The sequence below is a fragment of the Rhipicephalus sanguineus genome, chromosome 8, assembly GCF_013339695.2.
Source record: "Rhipicephalus sanguineus isolate Rsan-2018 chromosome 8, BIME_Rsan_1.4, whole genome shotgun sequence".
NCBI classification, from domain to species: domain Eukaryota; kingdom Metazoa; phylum Arthropoda; class Arachnida; order Ixodida; family Ixodidae; genus Rhipicephalus; species Rhipicephalus sanguineus.
In genome coordinates, this window is record NC_051183.1 from 106,734,788 (window position 1) to 106,751,852 (window position 17,065).

At 47.6% G+C, this 17,065-nt stretch overlaps 2 long non-coding RNA genes across 2 annotated transcripts in view; one reads left to right on the forward strand and one right to left on the reverse strand.

Annotated features, from left to right (window-relative positions):
• The window catches only part of LOC125759585 (uncharacterized), a 504,118-nt gene that overhangs the window by 12,098 nt on the left and 474,955 nt on the right, over nucleotides 1-17,065 (forward strand). The window lies entirely within an intron of this gene.
• Nucleotides 1-17,065, reverse strand: part of LOC119402929 (uncharacterized) — a 30,531-nt gene that overhangs the window by 10,014 nt on the left and 3,452 nt on the right. Inside the window, exons 2-3 of the long non-coding RNA XR_005186007.2 lie at nucleotides 9,671-9,699; nucleotides 7,234-7,400 (exon numbers count right to left, since the gene is read on the reverse strand). This is a non-coding gene — a long non-coding RNA (uncharacterized LOC119402929). The remainder of the gene's footprint in view (nucleotides 1-7,233; nucleotides 7,401-9,670; nucleotides 9,700-17,065) is intronic.

Below are 17,065 nucleotides of genomic sequence, written 5' to 3' on the forward strand. Positions count from 1 at the left end.
TATAGCGGTTACGGTGCTCGGCTGCTGACCCGAAGGTCGCGGGTTCGATCCCGGCTCGCATTTCGATGGAGGCGAAATGGTAGAGGCCCGTGTACTTAGATTTAGGTGCACGTTAAAGAACACCAGATGGCCGAAATTTCCGGAGCCCTCCACTACGGCGTTCTCATAATCATATCGTGGTTTTGGGACGTAAAACCCCAAATATTATTATTATTATTATCTATCTATCTATCTATCTATCTATCTATCTATCTATCTATCTATCTATCTATCTATCTATCTATCTATCTATCTATCTATCTATCTATCTATCTATCTATCTATCAACGTCTGGGTGCTCTCGTGATCGCCTGCTTCACTTGGTGCACACCAAAATCTGCGTGTGAGGGTAAGAGGAGTCGACGTATATGAGTGTCTGGTCATGACATGAATAACGTTAAAATCCTGTCGTGTATGTCGTCCAACTCTTGGCGACAGACACGTGTGGATCATACCTATAAACCACGGGCGGCAGTATGCAGGTATGTACCACATTGATTAACAGTTTGCATGTGCCTAGGAACGGCGACAACAGACAGACAGACAGACAGACAGACATGAAATTTATAAGATAGTCCTGAGGAGCACCGCAGCCGTTCAGGGCGGCAGCGCCGCGGGCCGGTCCCACGTGGGGAAAGGGAGTTCAAGCCTCACCGCCGCGTCGTGTGCCCTCTGGACGGCCCTTAACTGGTGCAGTAGATTCGAGCTCCTTAGCTCGGTACACCACTCTTCAGTGAGGCGTTGAGGGCCCCGTAAGGAGGGACACCGCCAGAGCATGCGACCTAAATTGCTTCACGCGCCATAATCGGGACAGTCCGGTTCAAAATCGTCCGTGTAAGGACTTGGGGTTGATAGACTAGGATAAGACCTATTCTGCGGCATTCGATGCGTGTTAGCCTGCGGCCTGGAGAGTTTCTCGTGAGGAAGAGGAAGCTTTCGCCTAGAGAGCTGGTAGTGCTTAGAAACCTCGTTGAACGTGAAGAAATGATCTCGAAAGACCTCCCAACCAGTCCCTGAGGTACCACCTCCGTCCAACCCGGCGCGGTGGGTTAGCTCGTGCGCGTGGGTGTAGGCGACCTCGTTGAGGTTAGCCACAGAGGATAAGTGCGACCTGAGATGAGCCGGAAACCACGTGATGGTGTGTGAGGAAATGACTCTGTCACCTAGGATGTGTGCGACCTCGACGAAAACGGGACCTGATGCAAAGGCTCTGACAGCCGCGCGAGAATCGGTGTAGGTTTGGTGTCTATTCTTGTCAAGTAAAGCGAGAGCCACCGCGGCCTGTTCGGCTCAAGCCGAGGTGGTATTCATGGGAGTTGCAGAGTTGAGAACTGCGCCACTGTGGTCCACTAGGACGACCGAAAAGTTTGCCGACCTGGCGTACTGCGTGGCGTCCACAAAGCATGTGAAGTGCGGGTCATCGCGAACTTATTTTAGTAAGGCCTCGCCTCTGGCCCTTCGCCTGCCTGCATTGTGGTGCGGATGCATATTGCGGGGAAGCGGGAAAGCAGCTATAACTGGCTCGCTGCTCCCTAGTAATGATAATTTTGCATTCTTCCGCAAGAGATGGATTACAACCCAAAACCTCCAGAATCTCCCTGCCAGTGGGCCAAATAAACAGCCTGGTAACCTGAGCCGTGTCTGCGCCTCGATAATTTCCTCTAACGTGTTGTGAAACCCAAGCTAATTAGCCTTGTTGTGCTGGCATTCATCGGAATACCCAGCACCCGTTTGACGCTTTTTCGAATGAGTATACGAGTATAATAAGCTTCGCCTTTTCGTGATTCTGTCAGGAGTGCATGGGCGCCACGTATATCACATGACTCATCAAGAACGCGTGGAATAACTTCAAGAGATCGTCCTCTCTGATTCCACCTCGACGTTCGATACCCGGGTAATTAACCGTATCATGCTGTCCATCCGCGGTGATTTTAGCGATCGTATGTCCGTTGCATCCGTTGGATTCGATGAGCGTACAGACATTAATAAATTAATTGTGAGATCAGCGCTGTCCCGACGAATGCAAAGAATAAAAATCACGGTCCCAGCAGGACTCGAACCCAGGCAATCTGGGTGGGAGTCAGGTATTTTACAACAGATCCATGTGAGGTCTTCAAAGAGCTTGGGAGGAACGCTATGCAGGCGTAATATCGGTGCATTATGAATTGTGGTTGCAGTGCTGGCTATCTAATTTTGTAACAAAGCAATAAACACTACATATGTACCTCTGCGTTGTAGGCGCCATGTCGCGTTAACGCCAATTGTGCTTCCAGTGTTGGCTCCGCTTTTACAGCAGTCTAACAACGTTACATTTGTATGTACCGACATTTGTATGTCGACCCCGGGAGTACGCCAACGAAAGTTACGTATGATATTCACATCATAGCACCGTAAAATGCGCTTCGTTTCGATAGCACTGACGTCTGGGCTCTAGCGTGACTGCTAAAGTTACATCAGACCTTAAGTTACCCTTTAAACGTCAGAGTAGTCGATGTTCCTCGTAAGGCCAACGATCTGCAGACAACCACTACACTTACAAAAACACATCGATCCACCTTCTAACGCTTGTCTCAAAGCCAAAAAATGCAACACAGACATTGCTCGTCGAGTGCTTCGCACGAAACCTATTCCCAGAAGGATTTCTGCCGAATTTTTATTATATTAGTAAAAATACATAGAAAAGAGATAGAAGAAAGAAAGAAATGTAGAAAAAGTGAGAAAACAAAGGCCGCCAAACTCTGCACTTCTTTGAGGATTGCACCACTAGTGCGAGGCTGCCTTATTTTTTTACATATATAACAATAAATTGACGATTTCGAAGTGGTTTTGCGACACAACCAAATTGATTTTATCTATTGATGCTATTGCAGATGTACGACATTTCGTATTTGGGGTAAGAAGTTTCACCGCAAGGGGAAGCAATGAATGCAATATAACAAACTATCATATACGTAGTGAGCTTGGCAGCTAACTCTTTTGTATCCGATCTCACGTAACACGAAAAACGCTGGTGTAAGAGAGCACGGCCGCTCCAGCGAGAGATCTCTTTCCGCACACTCTCTTCGCGTTGTGAGCTCAGTGCGTAGAAGGGCCTACAAGCTGCCCGCTGATGGCTGCCGAGATAGCCCGTGCGCCAACTGTCGCGACCCGCACCCTTAGAATGTAAGTTCAAAGTTGCTGCTCGAGCGACATCCCTCCCCCTCGAGTCTTTTCATGCTCGTTCAAGACGGGCGGGGCATTTCCCCTGCTTGGACAGCAAGCCTCCTGAGCGGCGTAAAGTCGCATGCGCCCTCGGAGAGACGGATATGGGCCAGCTCGTATGACCTCTGCTTCAGCCGCGTTCGTCGCCGCCGCCCGCGCGCTTTTACCCGCGGTAGAACATACGATGCACAGGTGGCTCATACCAATTTAAACCTTTTTTTCTGGACATGACGGCGACGACAAAAACCCGCCGAGAGTGTTCGTGCAGCTCCTATCGCATAAAATTATGTGCCACAGCCATCCCGATTGCTGTGCATAATTATTAATCATTATGCAAACTAATGCTCGACGTGAACTACCGAAAATGAAATGATGAGTTCATACTTTTCAACAAACGTGCTATGTAGCAGTACCGTTTAACTGGAATTAGGAGTGAAAAGAAATTTGTCGAATGAGCACTTAGGATCTATTTTCTTTCTAGATTTACATTAACTTTCGTTCACTCGTTTGGACTCAGTTTGACGACATTAGCTCCCCTGTAGTTATATTTTGGGAAAAGGGGGCTGCGAGCGATCAGAAGTGTAGCAGAAAAGGGATCGATTCATTCATTTGAATCAAGTTTTAGAAAAATTTGCGCTGAACAGATATAGCCGTTGATCTATACCAGGTTTCCCAGCTATCTTTTGCCAAGGGTTAAAAAATACAATATTACAGGCAGGTGAGTGAAATCAGTTGTCGGTTGCTGACAGCCACCTTGCGCACTGCATATATGTTTTCTTTTCTAATTAAAGAAATTTAACTAATGCCATTTAACTACATTGATAAGTACTGACGTTAGGCAAGCAGTTCCATTGCAAAGTTCGAGATCGTCTTCAGAAACCACCATTGCATATTTGCAATAAAGCAAGGCTCACATATACCATTTTTTCCAAGCTGCAAAGAAACCCTAATTAATTATTTCTAATTGGGCTATTATTAATTAGAAATATTACAAACAAAAATTGTGTATAATTCAAGATGGCTGACAGCTATTTGCAACTGATTTCACTCGCCTGCCCCTAATATTGCATTTCTTAACCCTTGGCTAAAACAGCTGGCACACCACGCCTCTGTCTTCCTCTCTCTACACACCACTTATATATATATATATATATATATATATATATATATGTATATATATATATATATATATATATATATTGAAGTGCATACCGACGCTAGCCAAGTCGGTCTAGGGGCAGTGCTAGTCCAGCGTGATCCAGAAGACGTCGAGCACATCGTCGCTTATGCCAGCCGGAAACTCTCCGAGACCGAGCGCCACTATCACTCCAATGAGCTGGAATGTCTGGCAGTGGTGTGGAGCGTGGACGATAAATTCCGCCATTATCTGTTCGGACGCAGGTTCACCGTGGTAACCGATAATGCCGCGTTGACTTGGATGTTTTCCAAGCAACAGCTCAAGCATAAGTTTGCTCGGTGGATTATCACGCTCCAAGAGTATGACTTTGAGGTGCGTCATCGCGCTGGGGTCTTGAACAACATCGCCGATGCCTGTCACGCAACCCACTCATGCGCGTTGAAGGAAGCAAGCCAAATCACATCTATTTTGCCCAAGTAAACGTGCGCAAAACCCAAGAAGAGGACGAGGACTTGGCGCCAATCATTGCATCTGTAACGGGCACGGAAACAAATCCGTTGTTTGCAATACGCAATGGTGTACTGTGCCGTCGTCAGTGGCACCACGACCTCTCGGAAGAACGCTACCTCTTGGCCGTTCCGAAATGTCTGCGTACCGAAATACTACGGGCCATTCATGATGATCCCGAAGGAGGGCACATTGGACAACGAGCCACGCTTCGCAAGCTGCAAGAACGCTTCTGGTGGCCGAAAATGCAGAGTAATGTGCGCTCTTACGTAGCCAGTTGCGAAGAGTGTCAACGGTTTAAACGACTGCCGGGGTGTCAGCCTGGACTGTTAACACCAGTGCATACCCGATCAGATATTTCATACGGTGGGCATCGATTACATGGGGCCGCTACCCACCACCACTGCTGGAAACCGCTACATCATTGCAGCTGTGGACTATCTGTCCAAATACGTAGAAGTGGCAGCCGTACCATCTCTTGCCTCCGTTCATTTAGTCAATTTCTTTGCAGCGCAGATTTGAATGGAGGCATGGCTTGCCAAAAAACTTATATCTGACCGTGCCACAACATTTCGTAGCCGGGAACTGCGAACGTATCTTTCCAAGGCGGGTGTACAGCACCATTACGCATCAGCGTTCCATCCGCAGACGAACGGCCTTACTGAGCGTACTAATCAAAGTATTCAGGCAAGACTCGCTCCGTACGCCAAAGTCGACAAGAAAGGAGAGGCCGATTGGGACGTGCACCTTCGGGCTGCTGGCTATGCAGTTAACACGGCGCTGCAGACGTCCACCGGTGCGACACCGTACGAAATCGTATACGGAAAGCTGCCCCAGCTGAAAGCGGTCCTCAGCCTAGACGCTCCTGTTAGCGTCACACGCCATGACAGCCGTACAGACGCCTGTCAGAAGATCAGAGCTGCGGCCAGGAAAAGAGCCGCACGAGCACAAGAAAAACAAAGCGCTATTATGACCGCCGCCGGCGCCCTGCACCGGAATATAAAATTGGAGACGAAGTGTCGGTGCAAAGGGCGGCAGCTGCCCGGGCAAGAAGTTACTACCGAAGTTCGAGGGGCCCTTCACGATCACCGAACGGTTAGGACAAAATACCTGGCGCTTACCACCTCAAATCCAAGCTTTGAACTCGATCGGCGGAAAAGGAACCTTCGCAGTGCAGTGTCACGCTTCAAGAAACGAGTGCGTCCCTTGGACTGAACTGTTGTTTCTTTTTGTTTGCCAGGTCCGCAGCGTAGCCGAGTGTGAAAGGCAAGAACGGCAATGCGGCTCGGCTGCTTGCGCGAGGAGCTGGGAAAGCACCAAGGAAAAGGAGGAAGAGTGTAGAATATAGAACAGCCGGCCCAGGAACGGGTGCTGTCTCTGTGTCTCGTTCATTACAATATAATTATATATATATATATATTATATATATATATATGGGTATAATACAACGGAGGCGTTGTCAACAGTGATATAAATTTTATTTCCCAACAGTTTCGGGAGGGGCCTCCCTTCCTCGGGGATGAGTTAAAACTGACGTCGAAGTTCGGCCTTGCTTCTTGCCGCGTCGCTCTCGCCCTCAAGGACATTTCAGAGAGTGGGGGAGATAGATTACGAGAAAAAGAGAAAAAAGAGAGAGAGGAACACCGACGAAGTCAGAAAACGAGGCGAGGGAAAAAAAATGCTAACTGTGTATGGCATGAAGTCGTTGAAGGTGTTTCTCGGTTCGCGTCGGGCGCAGGACCACCCAAAATTGTTGTCGCGGAGGGCAGAATGAGGCACCTGAGGGAAGAGCGTCCCCTTAATGGGTCGGCATACCGCCTTTCATCTCCGCCCGCTCCTTGTGAATAGGCTCCAAGTGGTAGAGGAGCATAAGCACTTTACATTGTACAAGTAGTGAAAAACATGAGCAAAAAATAAACAAAAAAGTAAGAAAAGAAAAGCAAGAGAGTAAACGACACTGCACACGTACGAGCCAGTCAAGAAACAGGCATGGTCCCAATTATGGTTCCGTGTTGCCAAATTCATTTTGGCTTATCTCTCGGAGGCAGGAGAGTCTTCCAGGGTCCTCATTTATGCGGGCTGTTAATGTTCTAATTTAAAGATAAAATATACCTCACGTTGTTCGCGCGCGCGCGTGTTTTGGAAACCGGACTGTAAAAGAGTTACGCTGATATTTTCAAAGCTGTGGTTTGGCAAGCGCAGATGTCTGGATAAGGTAGCTTCGGCAGTGAAGTGGCGTGGTACCGGTGATTATTAACCGCAGCCGAAATGGCGTGTCCGTCCCTACGGCGTCTCGCATAAACATATCGTGGTTTTGGGACGTTAAACCCCAGATAATTATTACTTACTTGGACTACAATCATTCACGCACTTTCGAAACGATGGAAACTGGTCATCTCCGTTCTTAACGCCTGTTCTTTGGCATTCTTTTGATGTTTCGTTGAAGATATACTAATTACAGGACCATTCTCATAAGTACTAGTGCAATTTGGTTTCTTTTTTAAACGTTGAAAAACTGCGAAGAGAGAAAACAGCACTCATTTTTGGCAGGCCGTACAAACGGTGGAAAATTTTGAAAGCAGGATCGCCCCTATATCAAAACCATGCGTTTTTTAATGGGGGCTAGCACGAGAGTGGCGACACTGCCACGACACTGGCCAGAGCAGTAGCAACAGCATGTGCGGTTCGAACTTCTCTCGCGAATAAAATAGATCGTTACAGGCGATCAATTAGTATAAAAATATTGAATAAGGGCGACCAATAGAAACGGAAAATGTAATAATGAGAATCAATAATGACAGGCTTTCAATTACGTGCGCCAGTTCAAGGGACCCTGAAACAGTTGTGACGATTTTGCACAAACACATTGAGCCGGAATACGGAGCCCGAAGGATCACTTGCAGACCAATTTAAGGTCTCTACGTCAAGTTTATCATTTCTTACATGACTCTAACCGTGCGAATCGCAACAGTGCGCAGCAACTCAGCTGAAACAGGTTTCAATTTCCTGTTTTCATGCTACTTAGAATGGTTGCATTATGCGCAGCACCAGCGACCGATCCGATTCGATAAGTCCAGACTACGTCACTGAACCTTCGCTGGACAGTGATCGTCGTCTGTCTGCGTTACAACATGCTCCGTGGAAATGTGAATTGCGCGACAGCGTTTATCTCCAGGTTTCTTTTCTCAGACGCCATAAAACGCCCTAGCTGCGTTTTACGCTACAAATCTGGGTATTCGTGAATTGCAAAGCTGCGACATTGTGTAAGGCAACTGGCGAGCTGAGGCACTTAAATTCACCCGTCCAGCGAGTGCCGGGCTCTCGGTATCCGATTAACGCCAACATCCACGCGTCTGCGGCTGTAACTTCACCCCTTGCCCGAGTATACGTGTAAAACGGCGCCAATGAGACCACCTATGACAGTACTATAGAGTCAATGACGCTGGCCCCTGCTAATGACACGGGCTTGCTCTCGAAGTCAGTACGACGGCCCTGTTTTCGTTATCTCTGCCACAAGACAATGGCAAGTACTCACAAGTTTCTTGCGCTAACTCAGCAGCCGCAATGTAAGTGCAGAATGAGCCTTCTCGTATACTTAGGGAAATGCTTCATGTAACATTGGCACAGCGCGCATGTGAAAGGCGAAAACATGATTGAGCTAAAAACTGAGGTTATTTGATTTCAAATCAGTTCTGCGGAATCCCGCAAGGTGGCGGAAGGGTTAAGAAAGGGAAAATAGACAACCACCCGTTGGTAGCACGAAGCCACAAGGAAATCTATACGGATTTCTCAGAAATAAAGCCTCTTAGTTGCCGAAAATTCGTCCTGGTCCGGGGTTCGAACCCGGACCAGGAGAGAAAAAGTTGGTTTCATGTGTCCTGTCACTTACCCTACTCCAATTGTCTGAGTAAGGATTTTAATACCGCTCTAGAATAACTAATCGATATGCTTCGCATGTAAAAAACAAATAGCCATGCGCCAAAAGATATTGTTACGGGGAACGTCGGAATATAGATGTATTTTGAATGGATACGCTAGCGCAGAGATCGGTAGCGATAATGCGATAATGTCCACATTATCGATTCTCTTCGCGCGCCGATGCGCAAGCAAGCGTGCGGGTACAGTGTCGCTACTTTCCTAGATCAATGTAGGCTTCCTAAGGTCAAGGGCTTCTATGGCGCGGTATACTTAGTTTGATCCATCAGGTGCAACGCTGCGGAAGGTATGCAAGAAGTTCGGCCAGCAAGATGTGTGAGCACGCACGTCTCGCGTGGCTCTCCTCGTTGCAAACGCTCTTGTGAGCTGAGAAACGTATTTGTGCTTCTTCCAGAGAAACTGATAGCATTGCTGGGCGCTGGGCGCCCCGTATTGTTCTGAAAACCGCTGGATTACTTCAGACTTTTCTCTTAAGATTATGCGCAGCGGGCGAATAGTCAAGTTTATTCGGGAACTCAGGTGAGCACCAGCGACAACACTGGAACGCTCGATCACTGATATATATCAGGCGACGGTTCCACAGGGGATCAAATTACTGACGGCTGACGATTGTCATCGCTGCTATCAGTGTGCATCATGCATGAATGTACATTGCGGTACCTAGTTTTCTGGGCACAGGTTCGCCCAATAAGGAGTTTCGTCTCTACGAGTGTGACGGCTGCATTTTGCACTGTCACTAACACGTGACAAACTGTTCTCTGTTGAATACGCCAATTATGTAGGGCATGTATCACATATGAGTGTTCACGTGCACTAAAATACTACGAAATAGATTTTACTAGTACTTACATTTTATTTCATAATCCGTCATTTTGGTTCTAGAGAGAAATGAATAACATGAAAGTGATCAGTGAGGATGGTTGATGAAAATCACCTCGAATGAGCGCACAGAATCGATTTGTGGAACTTATGCAGATATACACATACGTCATGGTGTACCCCGACACCAGAACGAGGACGAAACGGAAGCAGAAACGCGCCAACACGCGCACGGCCATAACACCTTTGATAACTTAATGAAGACGCCTTACTGCACGTGCACATGTGACGCGAGAAAAAGACGGAAAAAAACAGGCTACATTGGCAAGAAACATTTCCGTGGACGGGAGTCGAACCGATGACCACTCGGTCCGCCACGATCGCTGGCGGGAGTGTAGCCCACTGAGCTACCGCCAAACACAATACGGAGGCTACATGAACGCGCCTCTTATCTTTCACTTAAGTGGTTGCTTGGGCGAGTTGGTACGACATATTGGAGGGAAACAGCGCCAAAGACGAAGGACAAGCCAGGTTTATGTCCTTCTCTGCCTGGTACTTCGTCTTTCGCGCTGTTTCCCTCCAATATTATCTTTCATACTTTCCTCTCACAGTGTTCTTGGATTGATGAATTGATGCTATGAACGTCCCCTTTATAACGGGGCGGTGACATCTCTGCCACTAGGCTCGAAAAAAAAAAAACGCGCCGTTGCTACGACTGTCCCGTTCGGCGTGTTTACAATACAAGTTTTAAAGACGATAGTCTTTCTTGGGGAACTTAAACGCAGAAATTTTGGTCTGTCTTTCTGCCTGTCTGTCTTTCTGTTTGTCGGCACGTCCCTCGATTCAGCCACTCGGCCAAAGTTGAACCACTTGCCCAAGGGCCAGCCGTCTTGAACTGGTACGGCTGTTCATACTTGTGAACGTTGTCGATCAAAAAGTAAATATCATGCATCTCTAGGCAACATCACTAGGTAAGTATTAGGTGGCGTGTTCCTTTAATAGAAAATGCATACATACGTAATTTTAAGGACCCTAGTTTCTTAAGCTGCGCTGAAAATGCATAAGAATGGAAGCTTGAGCGAGTTGGTATGCGTTCATATTTGTTGTCCTGTGCCTTCTTTTACTTCGTCGTCGTCTAGTGAGCGCTGTTTCAACAAAGCTGAAAATGCGACTGCGCTGAAATTTGCCTTCCTCCGTGCCCTTCGCACGAGCTCATTGTTGTTTTCGGTTTCGGTTCTGTATTGCACTGTACGAATGTCATGGGTTGGCGTTGAAAAACTTTAGTTTTGAGAAGGCCAAGAAGGTGAAAAAAATATTTAAAAAACGAAAAAGCAGCGTTGTGGGCGGCCTTCAGGCTGCCGGTTGTGGGCGCCGCTCTGGCGTTCCTGTTTTACCCAGGCGACGTGTAAATAAAAGAGTGTGTGGAGAGTACTCGTTGAGTGCGGACGTTCCTCTGCTTCAGCGCTTCGCGCCAAACCGCGTTTTCGGGCTGGCTGGCGTCCCCGCCGGTCGCGTTGGTCACCGCCGGTTTTCTCCTGCTGCTGCGCCGGGACTACCAGCACGCAACACAGCACTCATGTTTCCCACGTATTGCCAGATGGCGTCCATTTCTCACCAGCGCCTCTTCTATCGTCTTTACACGACATTTGCAGCGAAGCACGCAGATACGCGGCCAATTTTTTTTTTCGTCAACGCTACACACCGTGAGGAGGCAGCTTTAGCCAAGCCTCGCCCGTAGCATTCATCCATATCAAAAAAGCTCTCCAACACTTGCCTGGCTGTCGCACCGCGTTCCCTGCTCGCCCTGTGAGATGTAACGGCCAGGCTAGAAGGAAGACACGCCGCGCGTAGCGTTTCTATTCGCATTTCACGACGCATTGAAGGTGTGCATATCGAGTACCATGTTCATTATGTGCTTGTTGGTGCCATCTTTGCGCGGATTTCACCATATGCGGTGTCCACGTATATGTTAAGAACTTCAGCTACCTCAAGGGGTAATTCATGATCATGGGCGTTAGCCATCGGTACTGAGACGTGCCACTAGTCGTCAACGGGAGTGAGCTGCGTCCACATCAAGTCGTGCCATATCTGCCAAACAGTAGACATTGTACAAGCTCTCATACACCGGTGAACTATAAACAATCAACTACTTCTGTGATGACACGTTTCACTTTCGTGTTATACCGATTCCTATATGACAGAGGGATCAGCCATCATTTTTGTGTAAACAATTGCACTCGAAAAAGACAAACAGTGGGAGCTTCTTTGGTCTGATCACTGCTAGAAAAACGCAAAAAAAATCTACTGACAGCAGGGTGTTTACCATAAAATCAGAGCTCGGCCCGTTTATGTTTTCAATTTGCTGATTGTAACATCATCCAATTACACGGTGGCGTATATCACCATCTGAACTAGCTTCACGGCTGTCTCAACCATGTTGCTTATTTCTTCATTTAGTGTTTGATGTCTGAGAATAATTTGTGACAATATTACCAATTTGTTGCCCTTTACTGGGCATACCCATTCTCTATTATAAGTGAAACATGGTTATGTGAAGTGATAACGACGTAATCAAGTTTTCTTCCTCTTTTGTTTAAATACTGTCATCTAAGTGATGATGCTCATGGTGAGTAGCGGTCTTTATGTCATCATGCCTTCAGTATTAGGCGACAGGTTTTTGCACTAAATATTTCTAAATGTGAATCATTGTTGATAACTTCAGAACCGCGCTTTTCACAAGATATTAAGATAATAATTATTGTCTATGGCTCGCCATCGTCGTCTATCGTAGAGTTCTGCTTAGCTTCAGCGATGTATTGAACACTGTCGCTAGAAGGTGAACGGGTACATTTTTTAGGAAAAATTTAGGCACCTGTGCACCACGAGAAAAAGGACGAAGCACAGGCAAAGAGCGTCACTCCTGATTTGATTTGCAGGAAATTTTGGATGAATCAGCGCGCTACTATCCGAATGACTAGAAAAGGAGGGCACAGGACATGCGCTTGTGTTAACGGTAAATATTTTAGGTTATATAACCTCAGTCTTCCTGATAGCACCAACGCAAAATTTCCGACTACATCACCTGCTTCAGTGGGTATGGCTGTGAATCCCTCCTAACTGCGCCCACTTATATCCCGTTTCGGTGCAAAGGCACTACCATAGATCGTATTTTCTCTTATCTCATAAGTGCTCCCCAACCTGGTCAGATCCAGCTTTCATGGACATCAACGTTTAGTTCGCGTGTTTTCCACCAAGCGCCGCATGGTCTTTATCGCTCTGAATCTCGCACGAAGTTGACAGTTGTGCCACAGCAAGAAAGAAAAGAAAAGTTCATATACACACTGGCCCGACTAAACTTCGTCGGCAGCCGTTCATGGTAACGGCGATAGAATTGAAAGCGCGTCACGCTTGAAAAGCACGGTATTCGGCTTTACCGATTATTTTGAAAGGGCAGCCAGGCATGTTCATTCATTTCCTGATTCTTTTTACCGTGTCCAGAGATTCACGAATGGCATTCTTGAATGAGTATAATTTCACAATGGTGAGGTTTAGGTCACTTAGCTTGCCCAGTCTGGCTGCCTTTCGTCCCCATATTTTTCGCGATGTTTACGTCCATTTTCACTTCTCTGCTGAATAGAAAGCATGATACCTGTTAGTGCGTGCTCCTCTTGTTTTGTTGTCTCTGTGAGATCAGTCTGGATGTCATATTTGTCAACTGGCACCCAGGATTGCATGCCAGGTCAGTTGAGACCTTGAATACAGCGAGGATGTCTTTCGCATCCTAAAGAGCATAGCACAACACTTAAGCGCGCAGAAACAAGGACAGAGGGAGGTGAAAACAACCTCCCTAAGTCCTTTCACCGTGCGCACTCAAGTGTTCTGCTATGCAAAACCAACTCACACAAAATCGGTGTTCTTGCGATTCATTTCCAAAGAGCATTTTTACAAAAATTTGGAACCCGCTGGGATCGCAAATGACACAGTATACCTTCATGATGATTACGTAGAGTGCGCGTATAGTGTAAAGAACGGTGATCTTGGAGCTACCGTCTATCAGAAAGTAACTTTAGAATACCGCAACACAATACACATTTGTACTGCTGTGACAAGTTCGGCCAAATAAAGAGTTTCATCTTGAACACGCCGACTACTGTCTTAGTTGACGTCACAATACAAGTGGCCCGGAAAAGTTCTGAAACTTCAGTAATTTTGTGCCGCAAACAGCATATTGGTTTCCGTTCCATTCAGTTGAAAATTACCTGAGTCAACGAGGGCCGTACTTAAGTTGCACACCTCCTAATCTTTTAATATTTTAATTATCTTCATAGGCTACTTTACTCACTTGTAACCAGGCTATGCCGGTTATACATGACTGCTTCCCGTCACTCCAAGAGAGAGAACGAAAGAAAAAAGGTCACGTTTATGACCAGAAAAGCGTCTTGTTGGCCTCCTGGCTTTGTGGTAGGAAATAGAAATATCAGAAAGAAGAAGGGGTGATTATGAGTGCCTAACGGTGAGATGGTTCCGGAATTTAATTGTTTGTCCCTCTTCTACTTCTCACTCTTTCACGATGTTCCCTTTACAAGTTGTTAATTTCACCGCTCTATATTGTCACGTGGTCGTGACGTCGACAAAGGCTGCAGTCGGCGTGTCGAAGATGAACTATTTATGTGCCCGATTGTGGCCCGGAAACGGAAAGTCAAACTACACTGTACACTGATAGCGGCAAACAGATCGTCGGCCATCGATAAACTGATCATGGCTGGGACGCACCGTCCTATATATACAGGCGTCCAACTTTCCAGTCTTATCACTGGTGGTTGCACAAGCTCTGGAATGATCTTGACTATCGCGGCATGTGCGCAATCTTGACAAAATGATCTACAACAACATGAAATATTCCTAGACATTCTGGCGCAGCCCGCGCAAGACTGCGATCACATGTAACTGTCCCGTTACAAAAACATAGCAAAAGAAGCACCCTCTGAAAAGCATCGTCCCAATGCTTGTGAGAGAACATAGAAGGGGGAAAAAAGAATGCATAAAGAAAGAATTACGCTAACAAAGCAAAAACTACAGTGCACAAGTTAGCTAACGCGTAAAAAGGCTTAAGGCACAAGACATGGACGACTTCAGGTCGTGCGCGCGTCAGTTTGTAATGTCATCCGGATGACCTCGTAGTCTACAACGCCGAGACGTCGAAGTACCTTGAATGTACCGAAGTACCGCCGGATAAGTTTTTCACTAAGTCCACGTAGCGTATCGGCGTCCGGACCCAAACAAGGTCACCGGCTGGTATTCCATGTGGCCTCGAGAAGAATATTGTCACGTGGTCGTGACGTCGAAGAAGGCAGCAGTCAGCACGTCCGAGATGAAACTCTTAGTTGGCCGAAATTGTGCCGAGAAACTGAAAGTCAAACTACAGCAATACACTGATGCGGCGAACAGAGCGTCGACCGTCGGTCAACTGACAAGCGTCAAGTGCGTCGGCTTTTATACAGGCGCTATCGAACTTTCCAGCGATATCGCTGTGGCGGCGTTATCTCTCGATAAAGCTGGAACATTCGCGTGCGGCGCAAAATGTTAGCAAAACAATCTACTACAATCGAGAAGCTTCTCGAACACTACTTCGCCGACAGGCTCGAGCGTTGATAACCGTCCTTGCTGGTCAAACACAAAAAACATCAAAATAAAACAAGAAGTAAGCGTGGCAATATAGTGACGGGTTGATCCTCTGCTGGTTCTTGATACGCAAGCGAGAGGGATGTCGAGCTTCTTCGGTATGTTGCAAATAAGTGGCGACTTCGAGATTGTCTTCGTCGGTGTAGCTGGCGCATTGCATCGAACGTCGTTGCCAGCTCCTTCGGCAGACCAGCTTGTACGGCCACAGCTTCAGTTTCTTGTACTGCCGTACTGCATGCGAAGGTCGCGTACGGAAGGATAGCATCCCTCGTCTATGCTCGACGTCGACGTAACATAGCCAGCATGTCGGCGATAGCCTTGTAGACGCTATGGAGGCCATTGGTGTGAGGGTGGTAGGCCGTGGTCGGCGGTGACTCTTCTGGCTGTATCTCAAGACTGCCTGAGTTAGCTCCGCAGTAAGCCGTACTTGTGAGTATCGGGACCTCTAGTGCGCCATATTGCGGCGAACAACCTCGGTGGCACTGCCTTGGGCAGGGCCCTTGTTATCGGCGTAGCGGGTGAGGTGGTGGGTGGCTACAACGATCCATTTGTTTCTGGAATTCGACGTCAGGAACGGCCCCTGTAAGTCCATCCCGATTTGCTGGAATGGCCGGCGTGGTGGCTCGATCAGCTGAAGAAGTCCAGCTGGCTTTGCCGGCGGTGTCTTCCGTCGCTGACCGTCTCGGCAAGTCTTCCGTAGTGGGTGACGTCGGTAGTGAGGCTAGGTCAGTAGTACGTTTCTTGTATTCTCGCGAGCGTACCGGAAACATCCAGGTGTTCAGCCATCGGGTCGTCGTGTAAAGCTTCCAGAAGCTGTGGACGTAATGCTGAATGTACTACGAGGAGGAAGTTGGCCCGGAGTGGCGAGAAGTTTTCTTTAGGAAAACGCAATTCCGCAAGATAAACAGCGCCAGTCCTCGCTTGAATACCTGTGGAATAACGGTGACCTTGCCTTCGAGGTGTACCACAAGAACCTTGAGTTCCGGTCGGCTCGCTGTTGTTTGGCGAAGTCATCAGCACTTAAGGTTCCCAAGTAGTCACCATCCTGGTCGTCGTGGCGGTGGGTCACGGGGCCACGGCACAAGCAGTCGCGTCGGAGTGCTTTCGTCCGGACTTGTAAACGACGTAATGTTGAATTCCTAAGTCGCACACTCCACCGTGCGAGGCGACCTGAAGGGCCTGAAGTTAGCTAGCCGACACAGGTGATATCTCACAACCTTGAAATGCCTACCGTAAAGTTGGGGCGGAACTTTGATGTAGTCCAGATGATGGCAAGAATTCCTTTTCTGCTGTAGAATAGTTGGCTTCCACCTTTCATAGCGACCGGCTAGCATAGCTGATTACCCTTTCCAATCCGTCAGTCCTCTGCACATGAACGGTGCCGAGTCCTACACTGCTTGCGTCGGTGTGCACTTCTGTTTGAGCGTATTCGTCGAAATGTGCGAGTAACTGAGCCGTTTGCAGGCATCGTTAGAGTTCTTGAAATGCTTCGATTGTGTCGTTTCCGACTTGATTTCCAATCGGTTTTCGTAAGACGCGTTAGAGGCTCGGCGGTCCTTGAAGATCCTTTGACGAAACGTCTTTAATAGGCGCACAAGCCCAGAAGTTGGCGTACTACCTTCTTGTCGGTGGGCGGCGGGAAGGCAGTGATAGGAGCTGTTTTCCGCGGTTCTGGGCGAACACCATCCCTGCTGATCACGTGACCGAAAAACAAGAGCTCCTCGTAGACAAGCGACACTTTGT